This window comes from Pogona vitticeps, chromosome 10, assembly GCF_051106095.1.
Source record: "Pogona vitticeps strain Pit_001003342236 chromosome 10, PviZW2.1, whole genome shotgun sequence".
Classification (NCBI taxonomy): Eukaryota; Metazoa; Chordata; class Lepidosauria; order Squamata; family Agamidae; genus Pogona; species Pogona vitticeps.
In genome coordinates this window covers 11249597-11275156 of record NC_135792.1, presented here as the reverse complement: position 1 = coordinate 11275156, position 25560 = coordinate 11249597, and the positions used below count along the sequence as shown (strand labels likewise).

Sequence of the window (25560 nt, the reverse complement as noted above, 5' to 3'; positions counted from 1 at the left end):
CAGATAGATCGTGGGCTTTTCTTTAAATAAAAAGTACTCCTTATTCAAAGCTGAAAATAATTTGAGCTTCAATTTGGATCTTCCTTTTTATAAAGTTCATATAAATTCAACTCAGAGCTTTTATCTAGGAAGCACTCCACAGACACCTGTGTACAATCCACAGCACATTTTAAGCAAAAGGCAACATTCGCAGAAGGGTAATAGGGAGCGGGTGGAGAGCAGGGGAGCAATTATTTTGCGTTCACTTGAGAAAAACTTGGGGTTGTTTAGGGGGAAAATATAGCTCATGTTAATGCACTGGCGGATTTTATACACCTATTCTTATGTACATGTGCCTGGTCACCTTAAGCTCCTGTGATATGTCAGCAGGCTAATGTGTCATCTTCCTTTCCCGAATATCCAGCAGTTTCTGATCTCAGCATTGCCGCAAGCTAGAGCAATGATACTGATGCTGCAACTTGTACATTTCTCACTACCCGTCTGAGTTATGTCATGGCATTTAGCATATATGCAGATTCAACAGCATTTCATTAGATCTCTAGTGAAGACAACTGTTAGCAAGTTTCTGCTGGGGACGAGTGCTAAGAAGTTAAGCATCCTGAAAAACAAGACCTTTTCCATCCCACTAGTGGATACAGCTGCCACAAATGTACTTAAAAGAACTCTTACTCTGCGAATTAAAATTCCTGACGGGATGTTGCCTTTTTTAGACAGAAATAATTTCAGCGTATCAATAGGATTTTGGGAAGTCTACCAGAAGCAGAAAGATGTTTCAAAGGTAAAAGTGTTTGGTACCACAGAACACTACCATCCAAAGAGTTTTTAAATAAACCCAAAACACTGAAATTACTTGATTCAATTTAAAACCACGACTACTTATCATTAAAAACCTGAATTAATACCTGAAAATAGAACATATATTGTATCTATAAACATTCCATGCAGTGGAGGAAAAGGCAACAGAAATCAGAATTTAAACTACAACTGATTTTCTTTGAAACGTTAAGGTATAACGGACAACTAACTTTAAAGGGATGTGGTAGGTTGCAATAGATTTACATTTCCAGTTATCTGGTGATATCTTGTTTAGGACCATTGCATTTAAAGGAACAAAATATACACCAAAAGACTAGCAACAGAAAACAAATACTTAAGAGGTGCATTCAGCTGAAGTTGTTCAAATTTCATCGGAAATTGTCTAAGCTGAAAATGATGATTACCCATTAAATGAAAAATTGTTTATTTATTTATTTATTTATTCTATTTATATCCCTTAGGTCCCAACTGCTATTACACCAGGTACCCCTAAAAGGAACTTGAAACTAACGTGAACTTAGCATACTCAGAAGTACTTCATACTTTTATTTTTGTTGGTTTTAATGGGAACAGTATTTAAAAGCAGATATTTTGTTAAAATGCCACAAGAAGCCTCAACATCTGCCAGCAAAAGTAGTGTTACATTTGTGAATTTTAAAGCTGGAGAGCTCTCTCTTCATGGGAGAAAGAAGTTAATTCATAGGGCGCATAAGGCTTGCAATTGTCAAAGAGCAGACATGTCAATGCTATCATTATCAGGCAGATCGGCCAAGCGTTTAATGGTAGAATCTGGAGACATACACTCTCCACTATCAGAATGACATCATAACTAAACAGCCTTCAGCAGCGAGGGACACGCAACAGCCCAACACTTGCCCAGTTTAGCACTTTTGATCCGCAGTAACAATTGCTTCGGAACCTGCTTTCATTTGAGGAGGCTCTGTAAAGCTTTTAAAGACTGTTTCTAAAAGAGTCTCAGCGGATCACTGTTATTATTTTTATGTAGTCTTTAGTCCTTGCTAACAATCCTCATTTAGAGAAACCAACAGAGTTTACAGCCAGTCACTTCATTTGGAAGGACTGTCACCTATCCACAAACATCCATCACAATTTCAGACATTTCTCTTTACTCTAGTGGTCTTCACTCTTGACTATCGTTAAAGGGCTAGGTGACAAAAAAAAAAACATACAATTATAAATCAGCTCTTCACATTTCTGAAAAACTGCTATGCAACTCTGACTTTACATATAAAATCATACAGATGATCACATAACTCTACAGACATACAGCTACACAGACCTTTGAGCAACTCAGCTTCTTGTGAACTGTTCAAAGATGACAAAGATTCAAAGCAATACTCGTCAGCCTCTGCAACAGCAGAAACTATATATAGCACCAATCCTTCAAAATTACAATTTCGTCAGGCATTTTATTCTCTTTACACACAAACACTCCCAATATATCACAACAGGTATCCATGCATTAAAAGGGGGGAGAGCAAAAAAAAAAAAAGCCAAAAAAACCTACAACCCCCAAAGCTTTAAAAAAAAATCTACGATTGAGAAACAACCAAGTGAATTGCAGATCCCTTCCAAATCTCTCTGTCTTTTATTTGCTCGACCTATTGATGTACTTTTGCAGGTCACTTACTTTTCAGTTATGTTTGAGCCCTGTATAATCATGAAGACTGAAGCAGCTGGGTTTGAGGGACTTCTAGAGGTTTTGGTTTGGTTTGCAAATAAGTTTCTTTCATTGGGAAAAAAAAATCCAAATTATGCAAATCTGCTCCCAGATAGGTAGTGAATATTCAATCAGATGCTGATAATAGAAATACTTCTATCCAACACCCTGGACAGGACAGATTTATGAAGCAACGTCACCCGAATGCTTTGGTCCTTGTTGAAGCATCTTGAAGTTAATTAAAGCTGTAAATGTCCACCACCTCCACCCACACTCTCATGCAGGTTTACTATTTCAACAACAAACCAGGAGGAAAAGAGATGGAGGGGGGGTTGGCTACCCCCCTTATTTAGCACACTTCCGAAGTCAGTGAAAAACGAACAAAGATCTGAGTGATTGAAAAGAAGAGAGGGGAGGGGGTGGGATATTTTCCATAGAAATAATCTAATCCGGTGGAAACCGGTAAAAATATAGTTGCTAATATTAAACTAGGAAGGAAAACATTCTTCTCCCAGCTTGAAATGTGCAAAAGGCGTTCAGCCAGCCCCTTTCAGAAGAAGAAGAAAAAAATAAAGGGTAAAAAAAAGGAAGAGCTAAATGCAGCCAGCCTTCCTTATTTTCAGCCCTCAATGAGCCCAAACAAGGCTCCGAAACTTAATTATGACACTTAAAATAAGCTCCCCTCCCTGCGCTCGCTCGCTCGCTTTTACGCACACAAATAGGAAGAAGGCACCGCGCCTCTCCGTATCAGCCAAAGCAGATCCGCTCAGCAAAGACGGCCCCTGTTGGAATTATTTTAAACTGCACAGAAGGGAGAGGGGGGGGGAAGAGAGAGAGAGAGGCGGCGGAAAAAAAAAACCCAGAGAGAGAGCTTTAAAAGTAGATCCCATGTTAACGCTGCCCGACCAGAGAGAGACATGCCTGCTTCTCCAGCGTTCTCCTTCTTTGCGCACCGAGTGCCCGAGATCGCCTCCTCCCCGCAGCCGCCTCTTTCTCTGCTGTGCCTTGTTTACTCCACTGCTTAAGCCTGAATTTTTGGGGAAAACGAGGGAAACTTCCCCTCTCCATCCCCAGCTCCCACGCTAAAGTGAAATCGAAGGGCTCTGACAACTCGCGTCTCCGCCTAGGCGCAAGGATGGACGCGACAATTAGCTGCTAAAGCAACAACAGGGGCCCTTCTCTGCCACAACAGCAGCACCCACGCACCCCCAAAAGCCCCGATCCCCACGGATGCGCTTTTTTTCCCCCACGGCGGGATGGCTACCCTTCCTCCCCAGGTTTCGGGCAGTCCCAGGACCTACCAAAACAAATGTTAAGGTCACCGTGAGAGTCTCTCCTCTCTCTCTCTCTTCGCCCCCACGCCGATCTAAATCACTAATTTGGAGCCTTCGGTAATCCCTGAAGTCTGGTTTCCAACTTTGAAAAAAAAAAAGGGAAAGGGAAGCACGGGGCGATCCCCCCACTCCAGGACTCCAAAGCGAGTGCCCGCACATCGGCAGGACTTGCTCTTTAAAAGTTTTCCATCATCCGGCTTGTTAATGCTCTCGATATTATTAAACACGGGTAACATGGCAGCAGATGACCCTGTTCAGGGCTAGCTTCTTTTTTTTCCCCCACCCCCCATCCCTGCTTGACCATCTCATTTTCCTTTTCGTAAATAAAACTTTTTCAGTTCTGTTGAGACCATAAATCCTTTCCGAGAGGGGGGGGGAGCCTGCCGCTGTTTTCCTGTCATCACAGCTGGGGAGGGGGAGACACAAAAAGGCCCCAGAGGTCAAGGCAACGTCCTCGTCGTCCTCCCCTTTCCCTTAAACTACTTTCCCAAGCGCGCCCCCCAATAAAAAATCTCCCTCCCGCCCTAACAAGACAAGATCGGGGCGGCTCAGGATCGCCCGCTGGCAGCCCTCGCCCCCTTTTTCCCCGCTCCATGTAAATTTCCGTTTTAACCTGTTACTCGAGGTCGTGTCTTCCAAATGCCCCGGATTTCTGCCTGGCAGGTGCTTTGCGTCCTGCTTCTGGTGGGGGGGGGGGGAGGGAGAAATCTCCTTGCCTGCTCCTGCCTCCCACTGTTTTCCGCCGGCACCCCCCTTCTACTTTTGCCAAAAAGCTCGGAAACTGCTCGGAAATACAAGTGCAAAGCGCTGGACCCCCCCCCAGCTCCCGCTCCGCGCTCCCGCTCCGCCGGCGCGCCCCTCTTCCGCCGGCGCGAATGCCATAACGTTACCTCCAAAGCATTAAGCCCGGACGCGCTTATTCATAATAAGAGGTCGATTAGACAAGAGCACAAAATGGCAGGGCTCGCTCTTGAAAAGCGAGAGAGAGAGAGAGAGAGAGAGAGAGACCGCGGCCGAAGTTGGGTATTTATTTTTTTACATTTTTTTGGACACACGCGAGGCGCGATGGAAGCTAAAAAACTTTTCGCGAGCAATTAATTGGGAGATGCCCCCCCTTCCCGGGCGCCAAAAAAAAAAAGGGGGGGGAACTTTGCCTTTGGATGGATCATATCACTGCACTCTGGCACTGGAGGGGGGGGAACACAAGAGAGGAGAGCTCACATCACAGCTCCGTGGGCAGCGGGTGGGGAGGAGAAGTCGCTTCTACAAAACTTTGCATTACACCAATTCCTTAATGTGTGCGCGCGCGTATAGATACATACATATATAGTATCCTAAAGAAAGTTTCCGCGCAACTTAAGAGCTTCGGTCAGAACGGGCGCGATCGGAGTTCTTCTAAATTCTCCGGACGCGTTATTAAAAGCCGGATAAAAGTGCTTTCTTTTCTAGCTCTCTCGCTCTCTTCCTCCCCCCCCGCCCGCGAAAGTAGCGGATTTTAAAAAGGACCAAGCAAAAGCGCCGGCTTCCTTTCTCTCCCTCCCTCCCTCTCCTCCAGGCTAAGTTCTATAGCGCCATGCAATGGCTCCTTTGCTCCTTTCATTCTTTTTTCCCCTGACAGCCTTTGCTTGCAAACGTCACTGCTATGGATATTTAATTATACTGTATTTTTTTTAATCACGCAGGCCCCGTTGAGATTATGCAAAAAAAAAGAGGGGGGTTAAAGGAAAAAAAAAACATTACTCCAAACTGACTTTGGCAACGTCTAGGGGGTGCGCGCCCGTGCTTAAAAAACAAAACACAAAAAAACTCCGATCCCCCCCCCCTTCTTCTCTCTCTCTCTCTTTTCCTCCGAAAATAATTATTTGGGAGCGGGCTGGGGTAGAGGGGGGGGGGAGGAAGAGAGAAATTGGCGTCCCTTTTGTCTTTCCTTACCTTCCCGATTTGTTTTAAAGCAAAGCGGAGGAGAAACTCCTGCACGTAAACGAAGCGTTGTAAAAAAATTGTGTTCAATGAATAATGAAGCATATCCCCACATGATTGACTTGATCATTTGCTCGGGCTGGGAAAGGGGGGGGAGAGAGAGAGAGAAAGTGACCAAGGGGAACTCTCCCCATCGGCCACTCTGGCCGCCTCTCCGAAATCTTGGCGAGCCATCCCAAGGACGGGGGAGGGGGGGTGTTTTATTTTCATATGTCGCTTTTTTTTTTACAGGAGACCCCCCCCCCTTCCTTTCCTTGATAGCGATCAGGCAACAGCGCAAGACATTCCCGGCTCTGAGCTTGGACTCCCCCTATCTGGTAGGTGAAATGCATTGTACCATTAAAAAAAGGCACTCCATTGTCGTCTTGGCATAATTCACAGCAACTAGATAGGTCTTGCGGCATTTAGCTTTGATGAGCCAAATGCTGGAACCCTTGATATAATAATCTACAAAAGAATGGGCTGCGATCGTCCATTTTTATCCCCCCTTTCGCTCCCGTTCTATCTAAGCAACTCAGAGGTTGGAGGAAAGCATTTAACACGGAGCAGTTTTGGGCATGACCTTGAGCCCGTGTAAACACACTTATTAAATCCCAGCTATTCCTCTTAAGATTTCTCTTCCTTCCCCCCCCCCCCCCCCGCTTCACCAGCCACCCCATCCGCCGCTGTTTCGGATTCAAGCACAGATCAAACCTCACCCCTCCTTTGGCTGTCATTTTTTTCCCTAAACAAATCCGAAGATCTCTTCCCCATTTAGGGAGGAAAAAAAAAAAAGCGGGGGGGGGGCGAGCGAGAGAGCGAGCGAGGAGGGGAAAGGGGGGGGCGAGTATTTAAGCATCGCTTCTTACCTGCTCTGGAAACTATTTCAAGTCTGATTCTTTGAAAAACTCCTGGGGAAAGCTTGGTGGCCGGCTGGATCGCGCAGCATCAGTCCAAGAAGCGCCAGCGCTTAAGAGAAGTAATCAACGATAAAGTGACGTTGATCTGCACTGTAACCTTGTGGCGTATTTAATGTAAATAAGCAGTTATGTTGCCAATCGCACGCATGCAAACACAGAAAGGTCTTCAGCGTTGCATTTTGATGCTTTCCATTAAGGCTGACTTTATTTACATACACTATTTAGGGGAGGGGGGGAGGAGAGAGAGAGAAGATCATGATGGTACGAAGACAATACTAGTGCCAAATGATTATGAAAATATGATTTTAATTAATCACGTAGTAGGCAAGGAAATTAGCATACGGTAATTAAACTTCCAGAGGAGGGAAAAAAAGGGGGAACGAACGAAAGAAAAAACGCCAGGGAGGTTCTCTGCCTTATGGGTCTGGAATAATCAGGAAATATATAGATACAGATTTAAAACAGATTTTTTTTTTTTTTTTTTTTTTTTTTTTTTTGGTCCCCGGGTCGGATATAGTTTATTATCAGGCAAATAACTTTAAGAAAAACAACTTTAAGAAGGTTTATCTGCAGAGGAAGGTTTAAAAAAATAATAATATGCCACCAAGGAAAAGAAGGTGGGAAATTGGGGAATAGGTTAGATGTGGCTAATAAAGTAATAGGAGAGAGGAGGGGAGCAGAAAGGGGTTAAAATGGGCTGGGGGGGGGAAAGCTGAATAATGCAATTATGGATTCTGTGTCCCATAGTTGACAAAAGCATGGTGCCTCAATAGACTCTTTGTGATGGGATTATATAATGATTGTGGGGTAATTATGGGAAAAAAAGAGATTTAGTCATAATAAAAAGTATCAAAATACACCAGCTTCTTGTAAAGAGAAAAGCTAGCCCACGACATTAGGGGCATGTTAATAGGGATGGGAGGGTGGGGGGAAGAGAGAAAAGCAGAATCCAAAGAGCTGACAAATAAAGAGAGACTGTGATGCGCATGATTAAGAAGAGATGGAGACAGATTGATTATTCAAAATGCCGAGCCACAGGGACACTTAAAACATTGATTCAGGTAGCACTAGTTTCATCTCAACTGAAATGAGTTCCCTGAAGATGACTGGCATACATTTTAAATCAGTTTACACCATTTAAAAACACAACACAAACACAACCAGAAGGAGAAATCTTCTGGCACAAATGCAGAATTCTATGTAGTGCAAGAAAAAGTTGAAATTTCTGCCAGTTCCTGGGGGAAATAAGTGATTTGTGTTACTGTGCATGTATGTGTCTGTGTATATGCTTGTTAATGATCTCTCCTAAAAGTTCTTATCCACCCTCCATACAAATTTAGATCAAAGCTTTAGGGTTTCCACTACTGTAGAAACGTTTTTTGTTCTTAAGAATGGGGCAACTTTTTATACGAGAGTGAAAAAGTGGAGACTTCCAAAATATTTCTTTAAAGTTTTTCTCTACTCTTCTCCAGATATTTTTTTTTAAAGAAGTTTATAAATAGTCCTTCAGAATTAATTAAAAAGTGGGTGGTAAAGAGGAGAGTTTTCGTTCTTACACTCCAAAGTTTAGGAATTCATTCTGCACTTTGCAATTTATTATGTCTGAAATTCTCTTTGAAGAAATACCAAAATATACTTTTTTTCCTATAGAAATTAGCATGGCATTCACATCAATAATATCACTATCACTATGGGAATGATAACTGGAGCAGTGGAGATGATCGTTATTTCAGTTCTTTGTGGATCAACTGATTATATTCTCTCTTCTTTTGAATTTGTTATTTTAAGTCAAGTAATTCAGTGAGAGCCTTTTCAAAGAGATGAAGATGGAAAAGCAGGTCGAAAGGAAGTTGCCATATGGACTTTGTAAAAGGCACTTTTTGAACAAGACAAAGGGGAAATAGATCTTGCCTTTTAACCCTTCCCAGTCCCATTTACACCATCACAAAACTACTTTATTTTATACACCTTCAACACCCATTAAAAACCCTAATTACTTTCTTGAGTAACAGATAACAGTTGAAAAGCAATCTATGAGATTAACCTTAACCTTTATCAATCAGATATCCATGTAAACTGCCATGCTGCCTCTTACAACAGCCAGTACTGAATGCCATGCACCCAGGCTGAGATGTTCCTACATAGGACGATGCAGGTGGTTGCCATGGAAGATATTGTATATGCTTTTTCTCCAATGAACTGATGGTCTATGTCTTGAAGGGTTCCCAAAAATTTGAGTTGGCAGCTGGTATTAGTAATAATCAGATTTCCCCTACTCTAAAATATTTTAGCTTATCCAATAAAGCTACCTGTAAGCACATCTAAGTGGAATTTGTCAAAGTTACTTTCAGTGAGTACAAGTTTGACATTTCAAGATACATGAGATAAGATTCAAGATACATAACATCAAATTAAATTTATGCAAACACTAAGACAATTAGGTTGCCTAAATAAACTATAACTTGTTTTCTTTAACCTAAGCCCATTCTTAGCTCTCCTGAGCTACGCAGAACCGAGCCTTCTGGGAGGCTACCGGTCCTTATAAAAATTCTCCTTCCATAGGAGAAAACAGCCAAAGCACAGTAGATCACCTCTGATCCAAAGATGACACAGCAGGAGAAAGAACATAGAGGAAAAGTTGCATGACACAGATGTGAAGGCAAGTATATGGCAGCATGAGCCACTGGAAAAGAATTCAAGGCGGACCCCAAGCCTCTGATGGCCACTTCCAGTATGATGTTATTTTCCCTATGGTGTGACATCTCATAGGCAGAAATAAAGGTATTTACTAAGTAATTCTAAACACACAAGCCAATAAGACTCAATACAACTTATTTCTGAATAGAAATTCATAAGATTATCCTATAAGTAGTTTTTCAAGAGAAGATCTTGTGCTAATGAGACTATCCTTAGGAAAGAAAATTCTCACACAGAAAGGATGTTGTAAAGAGAATGAATTCCAAAAAATCATTATGTGGGAACAAATTATCACCCCCACTGTATACTAAAATCTCAAAGTTTTTAGGTCATAGGTGTGTAGTGTTGTAGAGCAGTGGTCCCCAACCTTGGGCCTCCAGATGTTCTTGGACTTCAGCTCCCAGAAATCCTGGCCAGCAGTGGTGGTGGTGAAGGCTTCTGGGAGTTGTAGTCTAAGAACGTCTGGAGGCCCAAGGTTGGGGACCATTGCTGTAGAGGGCTCTAAAGCAACATATATTTCCAGTTGAAAATACCCTCAGAAACTAAAGAAGCAAGAGGACTGAATATCCAACAAAACAGCTAATGTGGCAGAAATAACTCCTGCCTACGATCCTTCTTATTCATCCTGAATCCTGGTAAAGGCAAGTACCCTTGTTTTTTGGTCTGTTTGCTTTGTTTTCATAGAGTCATAGAAAGGAGAAGTTGGAAGAGGCCTACAAGGCCGTCAATGCAGGAATACAATCCTGTTTTGTTTTGTTATTTTTTTAGTAGTATAACAAAGGCATCACCTGTTCCTGCATTTGTTCACTTGTGGTGATCAATGTGCTTCACTAGCCAAAAGATACTTCCATCCTATAATACCAGTACTCTGGTACTTAAGCAGCATAGCAAATCATTATGCCTTAGAAACTCCATTCACATGAATGAAGAGAAGTTTGGGGCAATGTTCCAGGTAATTCCCTTAGGTATATGAAATAGGCCATGTGTACCCCATGTATTTGTTGCTGTTGTTATTGTTGTGGTTATTCTTTTCTTTAAATAATAGCCTCCCATTGCAATTTCCTTTCAAAATTCCAACTAAAAGCAGATTAACATGCAATGCAGGGCATTATTGATACATGGGAGAAATCCAAAGTTAGTTTAATTTCTATGATCTCTGACAAGTTTTTTTAAAGCCTTCTACAAGTACTCAAATTCTATAATGCTTTAACAATAGTTAAATGCTTTTATCAGACAAAACAAACTGACATGAAGCCACAAGTGGCTGCTGCTACTTATCTAGTCTACCTTTCACAGTACAGTTACACGAGTGTCTAGTAGAACACTTGACAAAAGAATGTGAGATATATACTACAACTCCAATGCACCACTTGAGAATATGCATTAAATGCTGGGGAGGACACTAATGCTCTCAACTGATTCTGTCCCCAGTTTAACTACCTAAATGCAAGCAAATAAGCATATTATCAACCATAGGTGGCTTTTTGAAAAAGGGGGAACATAAGATGCTATATGATTTAAAATAACAAAACGTACCCTTCAATTTTGGATATAAAAGTCATATTTTATAAGGTTGTCTTTCACTCCTTATTAACATATAGAAGCAAAACAGTCCAGTTATATGAAATAAGATGAGCCTGCATGTTCATCAATTAATTTGCTCCCATCCATTAAAATTCTGCTTCCATGATTAATTTTCTAATGCAGGGTTGAGCAACGTGTGGGCCTCCAGATATTGTTGGATTCCAACTCTTATATGCATTTGCCAGAATAGCTGATGATGGAGGAGAGCTTATCACAAAACCCTGACCTAGTCAATCTAGGTAAATCTAGTCAAGAAGGGAAAGGATCTGATTTTTGATAAACTTAAAAACAATGTATGAACCACCTATACTGGGCCTCTTTGAATCCTAAAACAATGTTTATAGATAGTGACATTCATAAATGCACGGTACAATTCACTCAAGAATTTACAGGGGCACTTTGAGGGACATCCTGGCTACTTAGTGGAATGAGCCATTTCGAAGGGATTAATTTCTGCGACTGTAATGTGACTGATATTGAAGTGATCCCTGCCAACTTCACTCCAGACACTTACTGAAAGGTTTATGATCATGTGCATTACCCAGGCATGTACAGGACATTAAAAGTATGTGGTAAGACCAATGCATTGTTTCAGTGCATCAAAAGCCCTATATTTTATAACAAAAGGAAAAAAAATAATTATAATAGATAAATTATAATAGATCTCATGGTCAAATTGAGTAGACATCATGATTAAAGTCTGCTTTAATATGTTTGCTGTTTAATATCTATATGAAGTCACTAGAGGAAGTCATCCCGAGATTCGGAGTGGTGTTTCACCAATACGCTGATGACACGCAGCTCTATCTCTCCTTCCACCCTTCTGCAGTGGATGCCATCCCATCCCTTGTGAGCTGCCTAGCTGCAGCACTAGAGTGGATAGGGGCCAACAGATTGAGACTGAACTTGGACAAGATGGAGGTCTTTTGGGTGAGTGCCTCCCTCTCTTTTGGGGGGGCACTCCCTCTGCTGAGGGTGAGGTTTGCAGCTTGGGCATACTTCTGGACCCAGTGCTATCAATGGAGTCCCAGTTGCATCCTTACCTTGGCACTGGATCCCTCACCAGGTTGGTCCACATAGTCTCATAGTCTCAAGATTAGACTACTACAACACTCTCTACAACACTACCTATGAGGAAAGGTCAACAGATCCAGAACATGATGGCCAGACTCCTGAGTGGAGTGAAAAAATATCAACATATCACTCCAATTCTGGTCGTCTTACACTGGTCACTTGTCCATTTCCATGCCAGCTTCAAGGTGATGATTTCAACCAATAAAGCCCTAAATGGTTTGGGACTTCACTACCTGGCAGAATGGCTTCTTCCAACAAGACCTGCCCATCCTATAAGAACATCCCAATCCGGCTGGCTGACAATGCTAACCGGAAGAGAGACCTGGAGGGAGAAGACAAGAAACTGGGCCTTCTCAGTGGTTGCTCCTCAGCTGTGGAATGAACTCCCTCCTGCAATTTGCTTGGCTCCTTCCCTGGTGATATTTAAAAGGTCACTAAAAACCTGGCTATTTAGGCAGGCATCCGAAAACAACATACCTGCAAGCTCAGCTGAGTCTAATTAGCCTATTTGTCCAATGTCTGCCATCCTAAATGTTTTAATTGCTTTGAATATTTTTAAATATTTTATTTTGATGTGTTTTTATGTTTTGAGTTATTGTTTATTTATATTTTATTATTTCTATTTTTGTGATGTTAAATGGTACGTGGTGGTATTTATATGTTCTAAACCTCCCAGAGTGATCCCGGACAGGTGGGCAGTATGTATGTATGTATGTATGTATGTATGTATGTATGTATGTATGTATGTATGTATGTATGTATGTATGTGTGTGTGTGTGTGTGTGTGTGTGTGTGTGTGTGTGTGTGTGTGTGTGTGTGTGTGTGTGTGTGTATGTGTGTGTGTATGTGTGTATGTGTGTATGCATGCATGCATGCATGCATGCATGCATGTACATATATATATATATAGATAGATAGATAGATAGATAGATAGATAGATAGATAGATATAGATATAGATATAGATATAGATATAGATATAGATAGATATAGAAAGAAAGAAAGAAAGAAAGAAAGAAAGAAAGAAAGAAAGAAAGAAAGAAAGAAAGAAAGTTTTTGCACAAAGGATCTTCCTCCCATTGTAAAAATAATGGAGTATCATTAATGGAAGTCTGAGAATTTCAGTTCTAGCCTTGACTGCCAACTAAACATGGTAACTACTAGGTTTTAAAGTTATTCCTGAACGTTCACTTAGGGAACTTCTTTTGATAGGACAATCAGGTAATCTTATCCCAAAATAGATCAGTCTTTCATCTGTATATAACTATGCCATATATGATATACAGACATAATTCTCCGCATTTAGAAACATTTTTTAAAACTCTCCTTCAAAAACAGTAATTTCATTCGAACTTTTGGGTGGCATGCCCTGTAATCCACAATTTATATTTAAACAATGTTTTAAAATACTGGAATATTTTTCTAGGCTGGTTTAGTAACCTAGTCATGACCACATACAGTACTACTTTTAAGTAAACTCTTCTACAATTGGGGGGTTTACTTCCACATAATGTGGCTGAAATCCTGTTCCTTAGTACAGTAAGTTGTAACTTGAGTAGGACAGTCAACCGATTCAAATCTTCCTACTCTAGTTGCAACTTATTTAATATATTAAGTCACAACTGGAGTTGGCTCATTTTAATTAATGGAACTTACATAGGAGTAGACTCACTAAATCCCCACTACTCTAGCTGTAGCTTACTACACCGAGGAAGAAGATTTTAGTCAGTGTGTTGAACAGTGGAATATTAATCAAGGTTAATAAGAAAGTATTGCTATTGCCCTACTCCAGAAGCAACTGCTATTCAAAATGTTGCATCCAAAGACAGTGCAGATTAAAGACCACATGCTATAACAGGACTAATGCAGTAAAGAAATCCCAAAAGTATGTAGGTACAATGAAAGAACCATTCTCCTGCCAATAAAACAGAACTGGTAGACAGCAAAGAAAGTATAGACCAGATAAGTAAGGAAATAAAGCTTACAGAAAGATCTATCCATTTATCTTGAAACCATGGGAAAAAAGACCTACTCAAGTGTCCTTATGACGAAAAGTGGCAGGATTTCAGAGTCATTTTTAATTTAGAGCAATAGAACACTGTGCATGGAGGTGTGCACGCATACACACATAATTTTCACCACTGTAGACTGTCCATAGTAGAACTCTTTTGCTTGTGTGTGTGTGTTTTTTTTTCAGCAGATCAGTTAATGACTAATACCTGGGCAACAGCTTAAACAAGGTTGTGATCATGCATAGCAACTTTTGCAAAATGTGCATTGCAGCAGGAAAGCAGCATTTGAAATTTCTGGTAGCAGGGATACATGTATGTGTCAAAAACTTCTAGTTGGCTCCAGCATGATCCTAGGATCGCATTTCATCTTCTGTTTCTCTCTGCAAATATCTGGAATGTCTGATGAGACAGGCGGGTTTGTTTTCTGCATTGCTTGTTCATCACTGGGTAAGTGCACAGGCTAATCAGACTTGGAATACACTTCATGCTTCTTGGTGGAAATGCTGCCATTCATACAAGGCAATGAATTATTTCCCACCATTGCTAATCAAGCTGCCAAACAGCTAACAATTGTTTTGAAAAATCAGCTTGTTAACTTTCTCCAAATGTGGTGATATGCCAAAAATTCAGAACTTGTGGAAATTACAGAGCCTTCATGATCTTCACATCAACACAGGTTATTGTGCCATTATTTATCTGTGATCCTTCTGTGTAATGGGCCCAACAGCTGAAAATACCAATGTATGACACAAGGATGGCTTTCCCCTTATGCCAATGTCATTTTGTACTTATTTCGGCACAGTTAGTTTCAAGAAGAAAGAAAACATCAATATTGTTAAATGCAAGCACCTGTTACGTTGGTAAACACGAATCAATTGTTTCATTCCATATTTATGAAACTACATTTCAGTAACAAAATAGATTATAAGATTATTTCAGAGAAGACTTCAGCCTTCCACCAGCAATGAGCTTCTCTTTATCACAACACGAAAAACTAGGTGTCCTGAAGGATCTATGGCAGCAGTCTAGATACATGTTGCCCTCTATGATCGAAAACAAAGTTGGGTTCAATTGAAGTTAACATTAACAATGCAGGAGCCTGAAGTAGAAATTAGAAACATGAGTCTGTGATGATGACGATATTATCACTAGCCAAAAAAAAAAAAGCATTCTCAAATGTCATAGAAAGCAAAGGAAGAAACATATCCCAATTCAGATAGGTTTTTTAATTCTGTCCTGGAAATTCAGGCACCCCGTTCCTCCTCTCTCCTCCCGTCAGGGCTAGAGATGGGAAGGACTGGGACAGCAAAAAAACAGGGAAAAGAAGAAGTTGACACCCCCCCAATGGGGAAAAATTGTCCTCCAGAATTTTTCCAATCTTTAGCTCTTCACACCTTTATTACTCTTTATTGATTACAAATATTATTTATAGTTTTTATGTCCACTAGGGCTTCCAAAACAATGTGCAATGGAATACATTATTTTAAAACTGGATGGAAAACCTTTTTGAAAAGAAGCAACTCAATTTACAAACCAAAAGGCACGCTAGTCTCAATCTCCTACATACAATATGATGTTGATGATATAATACTAACACTGACCAATATAGCAGAGTTGTTGTAAGACTTATGCAAGCTACAGCCCTATAGGGATCTGGGGTCCCCAAGGGTTCCTGCCTCTGTGCTAAAACTAACAGCCAATCATGTTTCAGAAACCTCCGGGGGGGTTCACTCGGCCACTGAAAGGCTATTGTATGAAGATGGCCTGTTTTATGCCCCAGATAGTCTCTTTCCTTCCCAGAACCAGAAGTGACCACTCTCTTCCACACGTCTGACCTCCAGCAGAGAGAATGCCCATTCCTGATCCGGTAAGGCTGAGTAGCCAACAGTTGAAACAGAAACTTTAAAATGATTTTCAGGTTCTGTCTTGCCACAGGACCTGAAAAATCTGCTTGTCTACATTTTTGCACAGTAAATTCTCACCTTGCCAAGTTTCATGGCAGTGTATTAGAAGCCAAAGCGGGTTGCATATCCCCATTCAAGAGAATTGGAGTTCCAGACATTCAAAAATCTGGGTATATTTGTTATGTATTTTATGTTGTAAGCCGCCTAGAGTGGTCACAATGACCAGATAGGCGGGGTATAAATAGAATAGAATAAAACAAAACAAAACAAAACAAAACAAAACAAAACAACCAACCAACCAACCAACCAACCAACCAACCAACCAACCAACCAACCAACCAACCAACCAATAAATAAATAAATAAATAAATAAATAAATAAATAAATATCATCCTAGACCAGATTGGAGAGGACTGGGTCATGCCAAGTGGTACTGAACCCTAATCCCAGGCACCAAAATAATACACAGATCAGATTGGGGGGACATGCATACCGTTTTAGTGCATATAGTATAAAATAGATTCCAAACAGGATGTGATACATAAATTCTAATCTACTATGCTATATATAAAAGAAAGATACAGAAAAAAATCCATCTTAAACTTTTTTAAAAATTTAATTTCATGGAATTCCTGAATGTTGCAGTGAGTAAAATCTAGATTACTAGAAGTGGCGTGAACTCTGTAACGGTAAGCATGTGGCCACCCTTCTTGTTGCAACTGGCTGTTTAACAAGTGGTGAAAGTGCTACAAGAGCAAGTTCTGGACTTGGAACTGAGTTTATTCATTATCTCTTACTAGGATGGGATACAGATTAGATATTCATTTATTACCTTTTTATCCTATTTTACTTCCAAGGGTCTCTTTACAAGATTCCTATCACCATCACCATTTTATCCCCCCAGCAATCCTATGAGCTAGTTGATAATGATGAAAAATGTTTGACTGAAAGTAAATCTGGGTGGGGTGCAGTTGGAGAATAACATCACTGTCCCCAGTTCTTATCCTCACTCTGTTCGAAACCCTGTTGTGTAATTTACTCTTGCAGAAGTGTGATCACATCATGTGGGAACGAAATGATTTTTGGTAATTAAACAGTCCCAACTTAAACAGTCCCATGGCCTTTCTGACTTCCGTGTAATCCCCTTCGTTATGCTGAAACCATGGGAGCTACTGGAGAGAAGAGAGAAAGCATTAATTACAAAAAATTACAGACACTGTGTGATGTTACTAACAGTGATTTTTGATAACTAAAGACGTTCTCCCTCTGTTTTGTGGCTCCCACGGCTTCCACGTGGTGAAAGAGACTACATGGAAACTGCAAAAGTCCTGGGACAAAAGGAGGAGGTTTTTCTTTACCAGATATTGCTCACTGCCCATGACATGATTGGCCCTTGGCAGGCAAGTGCAAAGCATACAGAGGGCAAAAGGTTGAGAACTACGACTCTAGATACATGCCACTGGCTGATAGGCAGGCAAAGTTCGCGAAAGCAAGTGCTGAGGTTTTATACTTAAAGAAGATTTTAACCTTTATACTCCTTGTCAAGCTCCAAGAGGCATCTTGTTGGCTGCTGAAGGAACCAGGATGTTATGCTAAATAAATCATCTCTCTGATCCAGCAGGGCTCTACTTACATTGTTATAGAAAGTAAATCTTTCTACTTCTCAGACTTCACCAGCTAGCAAGGCTCGTAGCTGTACAGTGGGGTCTTGACTTGAGAACTTAATCCGTATTGGAAGGCGGTTCTCAAGTCAAAAAGTTCTCAAGTCAAATCTGCATTTCCCATAGGAATGCATTGAAAACCATTTGATCCGTATCTGCTCTTTTCCGTCCATAGAAACTAATGGGAAGCTGCTATTCTGCCTTCGACCACTAGAGGGGGATATTTTGTTTCTTTTTTCTTAGGTCAAGAAAGGTTCAGGGAAGGCAGGGAAAAGACAGTCCAGGCAGGACAGTACCAGGCGGTCTGAAGACTGCCTCCCAATCCACTCACTAAACGCTGGGAGGAGTGAGGAAGCAGACAGGCACCCTTTTCACTGGCCAACAGTTAACTGAAAGTTCAAATTTTGCACTTTCCCTGCCTCCCACATGGGTTTTTTTCAGTTCTTAACTCAAATCTAAGTATGTAAGTCAAGTCAATATTTTCCTATGAGAGCAGTTCTTAAGTCAAAATGTTCTTAACTCGAGCCGTTCTTAAGTCAAGACCCCACTGTATTGGCTTGAGGTGGGTGGTGGCCTCAGAATTATAGTTTTAAAAAAGTCATTTTTATAAGCTGTGATAGACAGATACAATGCTTTCCCAGACAGGATATATATGCCACTTGTTCCTCACGATACAGATTATTGTTGTTGTTTTGCGCTGTCAAGTCACCTCTGACTCATGGCAACCCAATGAATGAGCAATTTCCAAAACGCTCTGTCTTCAACTGCCCTGCTCAGCTCTTGTAGACTCACCTTATGGCTTCATTTTGAGAATCAGCCCATCTCATATTTTGTCTTCCACTTTTCCTGCTGGCTTCCACCTCTCCCAGCATTATTGTCTTTTCCAGAGAATCCTGCCTTCTCATGATGCATCCAAAGTAAGACAACCTCAGCTTCAACATTTTTTGCCTCCAGAGATCATTCAGGCTTGATTTGCTCTAGGACCCACTTGTTTTTTCATCTTTTTGGCAGCCCAAGATATCCACAAAGCTCTCCTCCAGCACCATATTTCAGACAAATCATTCCCCGCCCCCTCAGCTATCTTTACTACCAATTATTGCTTTCTGGCAGTAAGATGGTATCATCTGAATATCTTAAATTATTGATGCTTCTTCCACAATTTCCACTCCTCCTTCATCTGAATCTAGTCCAGCTTTCCGTATGAAGTGTTCCGTATCCAGACTGAACAAGTAAGGGGATAAAATGCACCCTTGTCTGACATCTTTGTCTGTAGGAAACCATTCTGTCTCTCCATATTCTGTCCTAATGGTAGCTTCTTGTCCACAATACAGGTTACTCATCAGGACAATCAAGTGCTGAGGCACATCCCAATTCTTTCAGAAGAACCCATAGTTTCTCACGATCTATTCAACACAGTCAAAGGCTCATTATGAGACATTAAAAGTATGGTATGTAGTGCCATAAAGAGCCAGCCCAATTTCATTATGCTTGCAGGGAGGGCTAGAGAATCAAAGAAAGCACAATGCAGAGGTACAAAGGGTTTTCTATAATGGTTCCATTTAAGGTCTCTTAATCTGCCCAATCTGATTCTCAAGGATCTATGTACAACCTAACATTATGAAGCAGAACTGAGGGAAACTAAGAGGACAACAGAGGATGAGATGGATGGACAGTGTCATCAAAGCAACCAACATGAATTTGACCCAACTCCGGGAGGCAGTGGAAGACAGGAGGGCCTGGCGTGCTCTGGTCCATGGGGTCACAAAGAGTCGGACACGACTTAACGACTAAACAACAAAAAAGCTTTTTGTATGCTTTTACATGCCTCTTCATTTGCTTTTTGCTTTTGCTCTCTTTTTTTGCCATTTGGAGGAGTACAAGAAATGGATTGGAATCTGAAGGCAGTATTTTGGCAGAAATGTCTGTTAAGACGTGCAGTTCCAAGGGGGAGTATAGGAGTGTACTGTTGTTCTGCACATGCTATTTTTTAAAACTCCTTAAAACTGTGCTACTGTGCTTTTTTAAATACAGGGTCTCAACTGCTTCATTTAATTAATTAATGTTTTTATAAAGATGAAACCATCTGATCCCAAATCTCAGAAGAGAGAATAGTAGGTTTTTACTTATACACTTTTGTTTTGGAAGGAAAATTAGAAGTCTCAAAATAATGTAATTCCATGCCAGTTAACAACCTCCTCAACCCCAAGACACACAGCAAGGATGTTCCGTATATCTAATTATCATCCAACAGTTATATTATTTGTAATATGAACCTCTGGTTCAATTTTTAAAAAAACATGATTTAAGTAAACATATCCCATCTATTTTCCCCTCATTCAAAAGACTGATATTTTATCAGACAAGATTTTATGTTCTTGCTAGGAGAGAAAACAAGACATTTTCAACTTCAATATTCGTAGAAAAATCCTTTAATTGAATGCTGCATGCTATTGGCAGTCAGTATTTCTCCATTCTTCTGGACTATGAGGGAAATAATTCAAACTTATATTTTTAGCTGTCCCTTCATAATTTACAGAATCTGTGATTCCCTAAAATACTCTTATATATAGTCACATAACTTCCATTTTCATAAAATATGGCATCTTTTGGAATTTTTCAGCTGAGGCAAACATTTATTAGTGATTATTATGGTAACCACATTTTTGAAAGGGAAAGGTAGCTATTCTCAGCTGTTTTACCCATTTATGTCAAAACGCAGTCAGGAATGTAGAAAGGCAGCCTTAAATGATGTCTAGGTGAAGGTGGTCAGAAAGACCTCCTCTTTGGTATACGTTTTTCCACAGAGTGACCAGCCACATCATCCTCCATTTGTTCAATTCTGCATTTGGAATTGTTCTATTTAAAGAGTAGAGGTTTATCACCACGAAGCATTTCTTTCTGAGACTCTCCTCAAAGCTGAAAGGTAGTGATATTATATCTGCACATAATAAGTATGTGCGGGTAGATATCTGTGCGCTGTGAGAACCAGCCATGTGTAGTGATTAGACTGTTGGTCAAGGTCTAAGGAGAACCAGTTTCAAATCACAATTGAGCAATGAAATCATCAGTTGCCTTGTGGCTGTCTGTTCAAACCACCTCATAGAATTGTTATGAAAGTAAAACTCCACCAGAAGAAAGGGGAGATGCAGAGAGGCAAGAATGCTGTAACTAGTAAAACACCAAAGACAGCCACAATGATTGCAACAGAGATCCAAAAAACAAAAACCACCTGAATTAGTTTCATGTTATATTCAGCCCACCAGTCTTCTTGTAAGGATGTGACCCTTGCTTTCCATGATACTTTTACCATTCAAGAAAACATGCAAGGAGTGTCTGGAGAAATATAAAGGAAATGCTCAGAGCTTTTGGCTGGATTCACAGTCAAAGCTTCAAGGCAAGACTCCTCTGCATCTTCAAAACTATCAACAGGTCCTTCTCCTTACTCCCGTTTCCCCGAAAATAAGACCAGGTCATTAATTTCTGCTCCAAAAAACGCATTAGGGCTTATTTTCAGGGGATGTTTTATTTTTTTCATGTACCACCCCCTACATTTACTCAAATACAGTCATGTCATCTTCTTTTGGAACATCGTCATAACTGTCCAAACCCCAAATTCTAGCCTGAATATCTTGTGATTCCCTCCAGGGAGGGGGAAGTGGGGGGGATGTTGGCATTAAGGGCCCCAACATGAACTGGCCTCAAACCCCTTCCACCACAAGGCCAGACGGTTTCAGTCTCGTTTTGGGAATGCACTTGCTTGTTGAGGTGGTGGAGGGAAGGGGGAAGTATGGATCCTGTTGGCCCGTGCAGATGAGATGGAGTCAATACCGGTTGCTGCACAATGAGTCCCTGGTGGAGGGTGGGGTTTCACTTAACTGGGGCTTATTTTTGGAGTAGGGCTTATATTTCAAGCATCCTGAAAAATCATTCTAGAACTTACTTTCAGGTTAGGTCTTATTTTCAGGGAAACAGAGTGCTTATTGTAGATAATAGCCCATATAGGCCTAGGAGGCTTTCCTTGACAAAGATTAGTCGCAATGAATGGGAAGGGGATCAACCAAAAGGCTTCCCAGGTAACTTTGTGTTGCAGCACGAGTCGCTGTATAAATCAGACACCCACATTATTAATGTCATAACGAATAAAATTTCTCTAGGCTGATGGGATGGATCTCCATTTTTTTTAAAGCTGCAAATTTCATCTTAGGAAACAGCAAACAAGCAATAGTCTTTATGGCACACCACTTCGTAATGGGTGGAGATTTTAAATCCCCCCAGTGCTTCCTTCAATGCAGCTCTGAGATGGACTTTGTAAACTTTCACTGGCACATAGTATTATTATTGTCAATTTGTTGTTCCATTCAAATCAAAAGATGCTGCATTCCACGTGAACTATGATTACGGCTGCTCACGACAAACCAGACCACGGCTTATGAACCTGGTCTGTTGCAACCATCAATAGTTTAAAAGAAATAGGCTTTAGGGTTTGGATGCTAATCAAAACCCGAAGCAAAGCTCATCTCCAAATGGCCATACTATGCAAAAAGACAAGTGCAAGACTCTGAAGCTTACCTAGGCTTGTTCTTGTCGTGAAAACCAACACTTGACCATCATAAGTGTTACTTATAAACGCTCATTTCACAAGATGTCATCTGACAACCACTATTTGTGATACAGAAATGACTGTGGATACAAGGTTAGAAGGTGAGGAAAGAGTCCTGTTTTGGCCCCAGGTCTCCTGTCAAAGGTTTCTATTAGCGATTAAACAAGCTAACATCTGTTGATGGAAAGATCTTTAAGAGAAAATCACTTGTGCATTCATAGCGACACAAATAGGAGTTGAACACTGTCAATTTCCCAATGACCTTTTAAAAACAACAGCAACAATGAATGGGGCATATCTGCTTACAGATCAGACCAGAAAAAGCGGGGTGAGGGAAGGAATGAGAACATCATAAGCCAAAGGAAAAATGGAATGCCTTCAAAAGATAATGCATTACAAATCTGTGAAGCATACGTGTCACACAACCTAAGAGAATCAAGCTTAAAAAGCACAGAATCAATAAAACACCATTAAAAATCAATCTTCTAGCAATGTATGAGCTGGTTTGCATGTCCTTAGCCACCCTTTTTAACACTAATTCTGTAATAATTCCAAACTGATATGCAGAGAACATGCCAATGTAAATCTATTTGAGTACTTGAAAAAAAAATTAAGAGCTTAAATTGTGGGGAAATTAGCTTTATAGGGCAAGAAATCTGTGCAGAATTATCGTCAATGTTTAGGAATGGTTTTTGTTAGCAATTTGGAAGAGATCAAAGGCCTAGACATGAAATTAGGGATGATTTTTTAAAAATATTAAATGTTTGGAAATGAATCACAACTACAAAATCATAGGATTTAGGGTGTACCTTAATAATAGGCAGCAATGTATTTTCAAATCAATAAGTAAATGAAATCTTCAGCAGAAAATTAGGCATGGATTTGATATATCTGCATAAAGGTTCATTTTTGTAAGAGTCTGCTAAATTCAAATGGATGGACTGCTTTGTCCTTTAATTTGCACAATATTAAATGATTTTACATACAAGAGGAAAATCTGTAGCCAGCTTCTCCAATTAACCTGATTGCAGGGGGAAGTAATTTAGAAATTGACCTGTTCTTGCTCAGAAGTCTTTTATTTTAGCCTTCTGGGCATGTCTTCTGTTTGCGTTTTTTCTTTTTTTTACCCCTCAGGTTCATAAGTTCGTGGGCATGACTCTCAACAGATTTCAGATGTACAGAAGCTTTTTTTCTCCTTACTTCCCTCTTTTAAAAAGGCATTGTGGACAGATTTTGGGAAAGTCAAAAGGAATATATGTACATGCAGGACTAACTAAAAGGTTCCTGCATATGAAAACCTTCCTGGAAATAGAAAGCAGTGTGTATCAGGCTGAATTGCCAGATGTTCTCTGTATTAGTCTGCTGCAATATGAGCAGAGTCTTGTAGCACCTAAACAATAAACAAATTAATTGTGACATAATCTTTCGTGGACCTCAGTTTAAAGTTTATGTGATGATATGTTTGCTAATTCTTAAGATAGTAAGGAGGAGCGACTGAGCCTAATATTCTCCAGACGTACTAGCTTTCTGTGTCCCGGAGATTGCTTCTCCCCTCCTGGAAGCATTCATTCATGCAATCCTATACCTGAGGTCTGAAGTAGTTCATTCTAATAACTTTTTGACAACTTCCTCTCTGTTCGTTTGCTGACATCCAGTTTGTTTCAGAACTCTGGTGTAAACACAGCCTTCATATGCTTGTCTGTTTTCACTATAAAATTATTATGATTGGCAGGTGTATATGTGCTAAACTTCTTTCATGAGCACTAGATTTAGTTGCTTACATTTTCTTAAATCTGTTAAGTATCTTTGGAGATAAGCTTCAGAGAAACCACCAAAGGTTTATTTAGTTATGGATCTTAATCACAAAAGATAGAAGCTGGTTTGAAGGTATTGTGCAGCATATTTAATGAAGCTGATCATTTTTGTGTTTATGCAGTGCCTGGATGCAATACTGCCTGGGAACCCTATGCATACATACTCATGGGAAGCTCACGGGGGACACTACCCTCCAACTTAGAGTCAATAAAATGTAGGATTTTTATTTACAACCTCACGTTGTCTGTAGTTTGAGTGACTATGAGGGACTTTTTTGGGCTGGGTAATTGTCTATCCATCTAGCACTAAGCAATTGTTCCTTCCAGCTTTTTGAATTCAAAGAGAGTCCCACTTCTCCATTGAGTGTTCTATTCCTGTCTTTCATTAACTAGTTGCAGTTGTTTCTTTGCTGTTGATCTGTTCATTAGGTTATTGATATGTGTGCAGTAAAGAGGGTAGTACAGTAGGATCCCCTTATCCACAGGGTCAGTATCTAGTGATTCACTTATCCATGGTCGGAAAATAATAAGAGAAAAAATCTTGGAAAAACTATTTTCACAAGCATTATTAGAAATAGCCACTAGAGGGAGCCACAGACCGTGCTATACTTTTCCGTGAAAAATACATAGCATGGTATCTGGCACCCTTTAGTAGCCAGTTCTGGTAATGCAAGTGAAAATCATTTTTCTAGGGTTTTTCTTTTTACCATTATTTATGTGTGTCTTCACTATTATCCACGGTTTTCAGTATCCACAGGGGCTTGGAACAAATCTCTAATGGATGAGGGGGATTCTACTGTATACACAAGTCTGTAATTTCAAGCAACTGTAACTAAAGAAATGCTTTTATTCTTTCTTCTACAGATCTCTCAGAACTAGTTATAGAGACATTAAGTGCCAGTTAATAAAAAAGGGGTGGACTCTGGGGAATTTGTAGCTATTCTCCTCTGTAAATCTCTGTACTTCTACTCTGTAGCAAATGGAGAGTTTAAACAGAAATTCAAAACTCTGAAACAACTGTTATTATTCTAAGATATACAGAGAAATACACTGTGTTACAGTAGCAAATGCTAGGCACATAGATTAGCCCAAAATCTTGCTTAGCTTGGTCAAGACTTCATGTGTGCACAGAGAGAAGGAAAACTAGATTTCTAGGTCTTTTTCCCAATTTTTTTTAAAAAGTTTGCCATACAACTAATACCAAGAAATGAAGGAAGTGGATGGCTGCTTCAGAAACATTAAGGCATTAACAGCCAATCCTGCTGTTACCCAGATTGTGCCCACAATCAGGAACGCTTACACAAATTTCTGAAAACCATTTCACAACGTATAAGTGGAAAGGCCCACACAATATTCTTGTGTTATTTCCACACTAAGTATCTGAAATGTAAATATATAATATAATATTTGTCCTTTTTTTATTGGGTTTTTGATGGGGCAAGACAGAGCTATGTGTTTCAGAATGGAAAGTTCAGCCGTCACAACGGCAACAGCACATGACCTGT

At 40.3% G+C, this 25560-nt stretch overlaps 1 protein-coding gene and 1 long non-coding RNA gene across 13 annotated transcripts in view; one reads left to right on the top strand and one right to left on the bottom strand.

Moving 5' to 3' along the window:
- ZNF536 (zinc finger protein 536) overlaps positions 1 to 25560 on the bottom strand; it is a 699351-nt gene that overhangs the window by 584562 nt on the left and 89229 nt on the right. For 5 of the 12 annotated variants that reach the window (XM_078380344.1, XM_072980787.2, XM_078380339.1 and 2 more), the window contains exon 1: positions 6660 to 6999. The exons of 1 other annotated variant lie outside the window; for it this stretch is intronic. The gene's annotated coding sequence lies outside the window, so the exon portion shown is untranslated. Of the gene's footprint in view, positions 1 to 2467; positions 3356 to 4444; positions 4673 to 5763; positions 5893 to 6659; positions 7000 to 25560 lie in introns of those variants that run through there. 6 more of the 12 variants (XM_072980788.2, XM_078380340.1, XM_078380341.1 and 3 more) reach the window with 5 other exon arrangements.
- LOC140702207 (uncharacterized) lies at positions 5947 to 9034 on the top strand. The gene is made up of 2 exons (XR_012081293.2): positions 5947 to 6128; positions 8499 to 9034. It is a non-coding gene; the product is annotated as an uncharacterized LOC140702207 (long non-coding RNA).